Below are 9,745 nucleotides of genomic sequence, written 5' to 3' on the forward strand. Positions count from 1 at the left end.
ATAATTGTGCCTTATTGAAGGGTGGATGTGGAAGAGACAAAAGATGGGACATGGACTCTGCTTCCCTTATTTGCAGTGGTTCCTCCTGACCCTGCCATGCAGGATGAGGACAGATGGCTGGTGCCAAGCCTCTTGCATGGGGCTGTATCTCCAGACCATGGGCCACGGTTGCAGCTCTGTCCTCAAAATCCCCCAACATTTCGATGACCCTGCCTGCATGGATCTGGGGTGATTTTTCCTGAATTTGTGTGACTTGGTGAATAGGGAATTGATCACTTGCCAGCAGGGATGGCGTCATCAGCTGGGGTGAGGGGAATGTGACAGGAACAACTAGCACTTATTAAGGACCTTCCCCTGGTGAGAGCCCCAGGGAAGTGGCTGTGATCGGAGAGGCTGGGTTTCCCATAAGATTTAGGCAGCAGGATCTGCATCAAGCTGGTGGAAGCAGAAAACCTTATTGCCCTGATTACTGCTGTGCCATGGTTTCTAGTTTTTCTTTGCATTGATAACTAGAGACTTAATGTTTTTTACATTGGTGCTGAGGTGCTGGAAACTGTTCCAACGATAAGGAGCCTTCAGGGCAGAGGTGTGTGACCTCATGTGTGATGACCTCGGTTCTCTGTTTCCAAAGCCCTTGGTGATAAGGAAGACAGGAAAATGAAGGAAATGCAAACCCATGCTTTCAAGAATTTCTCTGTTCACCTAAAATAAAGGGGGAGGAGAGCCTGAGCACATTTCCCATCTTCCCCAGGACAGCCCACAGCAGTGAGGCTGTCTTGAAGCTGCCCAAGTAGAGATGCAGGATTTGGGACTCTGCAGACAGGTGAGGAAAACTCTCCTGGATGGGTACCCACACATCACATGGGTGCAGTCTGGCTCTGCCTGTGATGCCTAACAGCTCCAGCTCTCCTGCATGGCACCAGCCATGGCAAGGTGGCAGGAGCTCTGCCACAAAAGCAGGGCTGGAGCTTCTTCAGGGGTGCTGCAGCCCTAGCTGAGCAGCACAAAGTGTGTCCCTGTGGGGTGCTGGTGGTATCAGATGACAATAATCCCTGCCAGCTGTCAGTAGAGGTGCTCCAAGGGCTTTTGTTCCCTTTGTGAGGATGAAAAAGCCATTGTGAACCCTGGCTGGCTCTCTGTGGCTCACGGCACATGTGCACGCCACCGGCCTCGTGTCTCCCCACTGGCACAGCACCAAGCCACGTGTGATGAGAGAACCAAAATGCTGTGGCCAGGAGGATTTACAGGCTTTTTCATTAACCTTGGCCCAAATACAGTTTCGTTTAATAATCCTTACACAGATTTCCCAGATCAGGCATTCGCATTATCTCTGAGATGAGAAAGAATCATCAGGAATTTTTTTTCAGATATCTTTGCCACCTCTGTGACTCAGGTGACAAATTTAGCCGAGGAAGAGGGGCAGCAGCCTTTGCTCAGTGCCAACCACAGCTCATGTTCCTCCCATCTCTAGTGTGGCTGCTGGCAAGCCTGCTCTAGTTTGGATCAGCCACAACATCTTTAATTTGAGGTCAGGACAGCTGCTGGCAGGCCTGGCCTTACACTGTGTTTACTTTTTAAGCAAATACAAGATGAACAGCTTCCTTGGACTGCTTTAACTGTTTCATTATTACTGCTGAGGAACTGAGGATGAATTTGTATGAGGCTTACAGCCTCCATGCAGTTGCAGCCATTTGCACTGGTTGAGGCTTTGGTCTGTCTTTAATCCTGGGTTTGGTTATTGAGCCCTCACTAATAACTGCTTTATGGTGGGCTCACGTTTAATCTGCAGCATAACTTTGTTACTCGTTTTTCCTCAAGGGATGGAGGGGATCTTCGCAACTCGCCGATGACCTTCTGCATCCTCTTCCCTCTAGGAAAAACAGAGCTTTACTGGTGAGCCCTGGGACAAACAGCAATGCATACCCTGCCAGCCCTTCCCCAAGCAGAGACACCACGAATACGCCCTCCAGTCCCTCTCTAGCTGCCAAATCCTCCCACTGCCTCACTGGGAGAGACTTGGCCCCACGGTGACAGGCAGCTGAGGAGCGGCAAGCCAGCAAGACGTCATCTTTGTGCTAGGAGCACACGCTGTTCCATTCTGCAAATGACTTGGGAGGAAGGAATTTAACTCAGAATTTCCTCCTTAAGAGCTCCAGCCCTTGTTCTGGGCAGAAACTTCCGTGACAGGGATTTAAGCCAGCTGGGATGCAAGGGAAGGGGAGAGGGTGGCTGTGGGGACTGGGATGATGCCAACGAAGGGTGATCAGTCAGCTTGGGTGCCCTTATTTCCTCATTTCTCCTAATGACTCCTGCACAGGTTTAAGTATCCGCTACTACCAGGGAGGGTCAGAGATGGAGAGGTGACGAGGAGAGAGGTTAAAACTCGCTGTGGCTCCAGCAGCCCCTGTGGAACCTTGAGGCACTGGTAGAGGTGACAGTGCCAGCCTGCCTGGGAAGGCATGTGAAGCATTTGCAGTGTCACGGGCACAACGACAGCTCACGACAGAGATCCCCTGCCTCTCCTTGCTGCCCCGGGGTTCACCCTGGGCTAGCTGCCTTCTGCTCTCCGTCTAGGGGCTGCCAGGACCCTTGTGCCCAACGCCCAGCACCTTTGCAAAGAGGTGCGAGGTGAATCTTCCTCTTTGCCACGTGATTGCTCATGCTGTTTCATGACCTAAGCCATCCTTCCACATGGGCAGCCAGCACGTGAGCTGCACCTGCCCGAAAGCAAGAGCTGGTTGCCAGGCTGGAAACTGTGACCTCTCTTCAAGAAGCTGCTCTCTGTATTGCTTGCTCCAGAGCTGTGATGTTCTGCTTTTGCTTGCTGGTGGTTGGCTCCACAGTGGTCTTGGTACTGGAAACAGCCAGCATAATGAGTGCTGCTCGTCATGGACATTGAAGCTCTTTGCAAATTTCTCTGTAAGAAGTAGGTCAGCATAAACTGCCTCTTTGGAAAGAGAAGAAGCACAGAGGATTAATTCACTTGCTTGGTATTGCACAGCCCGGCAATGGCAGTGCTGCTGGAAAGCATCCCCAAGGCCTGGGGAAAGAGGGGCTGTTGTGGCAAGATCCTGCTCCTCCCTTTTGGGTACCAGCATAATTGAGGTGCTCCTTGTTTGCTCTCCCAAACCAGGCTCCATGCAGCAGCTCATGAGTGCAGCCTGCTTGCCTGCTGGCTGAGCAATAAAGCTCCCGTCCTTACAGCTCTCCGGCTCGTAGCTGCTGGTGCCTGGATGTTCGCAGCCAGTGCCTGTTTCAAAGCAGCAGAAGCTAGCAGTGATGTAACCCAGCACTAAAAATAACTGGAGGAAGAGTCCCTGAAGCAGCAGAAAAAAAACTGCAGGGAAGGGATATATGGAATATATTTCATGAGAAATGACATTCTCAATCAATGCCAATGCCAGGCGTTGCCTGGTGTTCTGGGGGCAACGGGCCAGGAGCACTTGCTGCTGCTGGCACCCTGCCCCCAGAGATGTAATGAAGTGTGTTCATCCCAGCTGGGAGAGAACATTGATTGTCCCCATCCTTCATGACTGTCATGTGAGTCTTCTGGTTTGTCCCCTCAGCCATGGAGAGCTGGTAGAGAAACGCATAGCTGGGTGGTGGGCAGGACAGAGAGCCTCAGTGAGGAGCAGAAGGGTGCAGGTCCCAGCCACAACCACACACATTACAGCATTTTTTTTGTCTGCTATCCAGCAGAACAATCTGTTCGGGTAGTCTCCTATGAAGTAACTAGGAAACCTGCAGTAGCTGAGCCTGATCCTTTATGGTGCCCATGAGAGGTTGCAGCTGCTGCAGGCCTGCCCCACGACACCACGTGGCAAAGATCCTCGGTGGGGACAACTCCATCATGAAGGACCTTGCCCTTCCATAAATAAAAAGCATTTACTCTGTGGCAAGCTGGACCTCTTCATTTAGGAGAACCTGGTAGAGTTTTTCCCTTCAAAGTGGGATGAAAAGGCTTGTCTGCAAATCTAGAAGACACACGGGGGTATGTTCTGAGTCCTACAGCATCACCTTCTTCCTGATGGCTGGAGTAAGGTGGCTGCTCAGAGGAAAGCTAACAGGAGGAGCAAGTGAGGGGAAGGAACAGGAGGAAAAACACATCCATGGAGAGAGAAAACGGGAGAGCGACTGGGCGCTGTCTCCAGGGACAGACTGGAGGGGGAAAAGGAGGGAGGCTTTGGTTCTTACAGCAGGGGGTTACTGCTGGAGCATTTGCAGCATGAGGCTGTGGTTCTTCTGTTGCTGCAGGCTTGGTGGGCAGGGAACAGAGCTGCTGGTGAGTCCATGCTGTCCTGAGCTGAAGCCACGCTTGATTTCTGCAAGGAAGCTGGTATTGCAGATAGCACCTGACTCATCTGTGGCGAGATGGATGTGGTGAGTGAGGCGTCACAAGCCCTTTCCTTCCTGCACGTAAGGTGCCCTATGATGTGTGAAATACAGACAGTCCCCTCCCAATAGCTATTTTTGCCACCATTTATTTCTCTCCTTTGTCTTACTGGTGCAAAATCTTACGAGCATTAAATTTGCTGACTGGGGATGAGAAGTTTTCTGTAACCAGTTCTTCACATAGGGAGGAATCGATGAGGGACATCTGCAGCTGCCAAGCCGAAGCTGCTGACCTTCTCTTGCCTTGTAGGCACTTCCCAAAGGGTCTGCTGGGACTGGTCCCATCCCACAGAAATGCAGTGGGAGTAGAATTTGGGGTGTATCTCTGGGCAAAACCAGGCTGTGCAAGGCAGTCGCATAAGCAAAAATGGAAATTGAAGGCTGGAGGTGGCAAGTTTAAAGCAGCTGAAGGACAAGCTGACTTATTTTGATTGATATTTATATCTGAACTGGCTTTCCTCTGCCCTGAATAGTTTGTACTCTGGCCTTGTGCTAAGCAGCAATGATGACATTTCGGTAGCACCAGGCCAGTAGGTGTGGCAGGGCGTGCGATCACGGGATGCCAGCCTAACCCCAGTATCACCCAGCTTGGGAAGTTCCCAAAATGTTCCCAGGAGGAGTTTCAGCTCTGAGTTCTGCTCCTCTCCTCATTCTGGGGAGTTTGGGCTCTTTTGCTGAAGGCAAAGCCATGTAAGTGTGACTGTACAGAGGGAAGAGAGCAGTGCTGCAGAGTGAGAACATGAGTTGCTTTCTGGAGAAGTCTTTTGTGCCAATGACAACCAAGGGTCTCTGGGCAAAGCCTGGAGCAGAAAGCACAATCCCAGACACAGGAATCTGGCCCTAAGCACCATTATGATAAACACAATTATTCCACAAACAATAACACAGATAGAGATGATTATTCCAGCCTGCTGCAATGGCCCTTGTGCCGCTGCCCGGCCCTGCAGGATGGGGAAAGGAGATAGGTGGATTAATTCACCAAGGAGTGTTTGAGGGAGATTCAGAAAACGGAGAATCAGACAGCAAAGCTGCAGGCAGGCAGGCACTGCTGCAGTGTAGAAGCACAAGAGGAAACCAAAACTGCCAGCTCTTTCTGGCTTCAGCAGCGTCTGAGGCTGCCATCCCACACAGTAACACCAGCTCTCGCCCACAGAGCACGGCAGCACCAAGGCAGGAGGAAGGAGCTGATCTAAACCTGTGGATTTGGGCTTTTGCTGTGGCTGCAGCCTGCAGCAGGACTGTGAGCTGCCCCAAACTCACCCATTGCCAGCCTGACGGATTCCCAGCACGCTCTCTCAGAAGATGTGGAAGACCAAGCACGGGCGATGCCACCCTGCTGGAGTGGCCATGGCTGTGTATCACCAGTGTTAGCAGTTCATACAGGGAGGTAGAATCCTGCCTGTTCATCTGCCTTGCCCTGCAGGAAAATTTAGAAAAGATTGTATGGAAAAAACCCTCTGGCTTCTCTTAACCTTTGGGCACTTGCTATCTATGTATTGTTCTTTCCATGTGTCATTTGGCAAGCGATTGTTTTATCCTACAATAACACAGATGAATTCTGCCATGGCAGCAGTTCACTAGGTAAGAGAGAGTTCTGCTGGAGAGTTACAGGGTCAGCAGGCAGGAGCGATGAAGGGTGGGGAGCAAGGGGATGCAGCAATAACCAGTGTTTTGTTAATGAGAGCCCAGGCCAGATCTCTATTAGCAGCCCATGGACACCATCACCAGAGCTCAGTATGGCTGTGGAGGCAAGCCAGGCATCCTGGGGCTGGGACGCTCATCTGGAACCCCCAGGAGTGGATCTGGCAAGAGTCCTTATTCTCTAAAGATGGCGAAGATCCCCACAGAGTGGGCCAAGGAGTGGTTTGCATGCACTCGCTAAGAGGCAGCTCTTTGTTGCTGCCCTCTTTTCTAGTTGCTCTCCTGCATCTTCCCCAGGCAGCAGAACAAGCTGCAGCAGGATGTGGGCGTGCGTTGTCCGTCTAGGGCTTCTGCAGAAAACCAACAAGCGCAGGCAGACTAGACTGTGGCATTCAGCCCCTTCCCAGCAGGTAAGCAGCCTTGCCTCCATCCCCATTTTCAGCACACTGTGGATCACATGTACCTCCCGCTTGCCTGAAGCATAGCCAAAAAATGCAACCTTAAACCATAAGTTAGAGATGGGTTTGCTTGTTGTTCCTAGGTCTGGTCACATCAGTAAAAGGAACTTGGGGTGGTGAAAACCTTTCCATTAATCACAGTGTCTTGCAGGGAAGCATAGATCCTTCACCTGCAAACCCTCACACCCCAGCTCTTCGAGCAGCAGCTGTCAGCTCTCCATCTCTGCAGCTCTTGAGAAATCCCAGAGCTGAGCTTCCATTTCAGTAAACAACGTCCAGTTGTGTTCTTCTTCTGTGACTCATCCATCAATTTGTAATTGCTCAGGAGTAAATGAAAGTGCCTGGCAAGGGACAGGCCTGCCTGGTGGGCGGCTGGACTGCTGGGGCTCAGGCAGATGGCTTTGCTGCCACCCCACGCAAAAAAAAAAAAGCCTATCCTTATCCCTCTTCCTCCATCTCCATTTTCATAGTTATTTGGGTTTTTTTACCCTGACAGGACTGAGGATAGAGCAAGAAACTTATTTCCATCTTTAAAGCATGGCATTTCCCTGGTACATTATTAAATTAAGTGCTGTCTGCCTTTAGTGGCCTTTTTGAGCCCTGAATCAGACACATCATCTGATGAAATGTTTTGCAAGTAAATAATAACTACAACCATGTACATTAATTTGAGCTACAATAGGCACAGTAAAAATGGCATGGACCACGCTGTCAGACTGATCTGAGAGTTACAATTTTGGATATGGACTACTCAAGTAGAAGATTGTCTTGGGTTGGAACCAGGCTGATTTGGTTAAAAGAGGCTGAATTTTGGGAGGCTTTCGTCCTTTGAGTCAGGATCTCTCTCTTGTTGCGTAAGTGAAATGCAACCCTCATCACAGCAAGGATATTATTGAACTAGGGAACTGCACAACCTTCCTCTGTTACCTGGAAAAGGAACAATTCCTAGATCCTTAGCAGGGGAGACAAAAAAAATTAATATGCATTAATTTTATGCTCAAGGGTGTTTCCTCTGGATTATGGGCTTGGCAGAGCCCAAGGGAGAGAAGTTTGCTTTGCTGCTTCTTATATTGTACCAGTTCCATAAATAACAAGAAGTGCTTGTTCCTTTAAACTGTCAGTCTGGCACTTTTCACCAGCTCTTTAAAAATATGTGTGTTTATATGTATATATATATGCACACACATACACACAGAGTGCACACAAGGGAGAGGAAAGTGTTTGTGGAAGCAGGTTGTTGATTGCCTTTTATTTTGTGAATGGTTTTGGCAGTGGGAGAAATAGGCACCTTTCCAATTGCCTGCATGAGCAGATCCTCACCGGCTTAAACACTGCATCTCCTTTGTCATGGTGAGAGGAGCGTTGCAGCTGCAGTGACTCCCAGAGCTAAGCGTCTTATATTCAACAGCCTCACACCATCCTTCAGGGTGAAATGTTCTCAGGAAGTGGTGTGGGGTCACTTGGAGTGCTGGGCAGCCGAAGGATCAGCCTTGCTCGCGTGTCTCAGAGCACTGTAAGCTGGAGGTTCATCCCAGTGTTGATGGGATGGGGGGCTGGAAGACCATCGGGAGCGTTTAGGAAGCAACTGTGAACCCTGTGCAGGCAAGGGCAGTAGAGGAATGAAAGGCCTGCCAAGACAAGCTCGTCTCATTACAGGCATGAACAGTATCAGGGAAGCTGATCGCGGGGGTGGTAGGAGATGGCTGAGTGAATTGCATAGCCTGGAATTGCTCCCCCGTTAATTAAGAGGAACGGAAAGAAGCACAGTGAGGTGCAAGGCTTGTGGAAACCTAATGCTGCCATAAGCATGCGGTAATATTCCAAGCCTCTGGAGGGATCATGCAGCAACCCACTGGGGAGAGGTCCCATGGGATGGCACCTCCGCTCCCCTCTCCGTGTGGCTAGGGTACATAAATCAACCCTAGACTAGCTCTAGGCTTGCAAATGAAGATTAAAACTAGTGGTGTGTATTGATAATCTCCAGCCATTACTGCCGATATCGTGAGTGAATTACAGACCTGCTCTCTCATGACCAGCTTCAGCTCAAGGAGACTTGGGCTTAAATCAAAATCTTTAAATATCCAAGGAAAGTCACCAGTTTTAAATGGTGAGAGACGTAGAGAATGCAGATTCTGAAATTAAAATAATCATGACTGCACCAGCCAGATAAATGATGAGACTCTCTACAGACAGATCTGCTTGGCTTCCACAGTCAGCCTGATGGAAAAGAGAGGCATATTGTAAGCAGCGAGAATCGTGGGGTATAATTGCTTCTTACACAAGACTGTACGCATGCTTGTACTTCAGCAAAAGGAAAAAGCAGAGCTCTCTCGCCCTCTGAATCTCTTTGGTGAACCAATACTCACCTCTCCAAACCAAGGAGCCATTCCCAAGCCAGAGCTTCTCTGCCCACACAGGGGCAGGTGGGCAGGGAGCAGAGGTGGGAGGTTTGAGCAAGATGTTCTGTGCACACAGCAGCCCGTGGCTGGAAAGGCTGGATCCCTTCTGGAAACAAAGGATGCCTTTTGTTGGGTGTGTTGTACAGCAGAATTGTGGTGGTTTGTGTGGTTTTTAGCTCTCTGACATTTATTTAAATGAAATGCAGAGTAATTTGTATCTAAGTGGAGTTGTTCTGTATCATTAGTGTGATTAAATAGATGGCAGAGCGTTACTAAGTTCATTGTCAGAGAGACTGTTGCTTAGTAATTTAAACTGCAATAATCTCATTATTCAGTCCTTTTTCCCTTAAAATTATGGTGGCTCTGTTGTTAAAGGCACATCCACAGGCTTGCATGCAAACCCCAACTGCGATGGCATTTAATACACCAGGCCACAGGCGTCAAGAAGTCATTCAGGGTGAAGCTGAGTAGGGGGAGCCCCTGGGACTTTCAGCTGTGCACGCCTGAATGAGATTTTCAGTGGTACAAAAACAGAAATGCAGAACTAAGGGGCGAACTCATGCACTCAACCCCATGAACTGCCTCTGCTTCAAGGCAGGTGGATGCTCTTCCTCCGTTTCCTCAGCGGGGCGAGCAGCAAAAGCGCCCTCGCAACCAGGCCCCGGTCACCTCCAAACTAATGGCCCATGTTGCAGAAATAACCTGTTCTCAAGCAGGCATGGAGGTGAAGTTAACAACAGCGCAGTCTGAGAGGCCTGCAAGTCAAGGAGGTGTAACCCCAAAGACCGCTATGGCACGGGAAGAGGAAATACAACATGCCCTGCATCCCAAGGATGCTCACTTGGGACCTGAGGC

This window comes from Cuculus canorus, chromosome 11, assembly GCF_017976375.1.
Source record: "Cuculus canorus isolate bCucCan1 chromosome 11, bCucCan1.pri, whole genome shotgun sequence".
Classification (NCBI taxonomy): domain Eukaryota; kingdom Metazoa; phylum Chordata; class Aves; order Cuculiformes; family Cuculidae; genus Cuculus; species Cuculus canorus.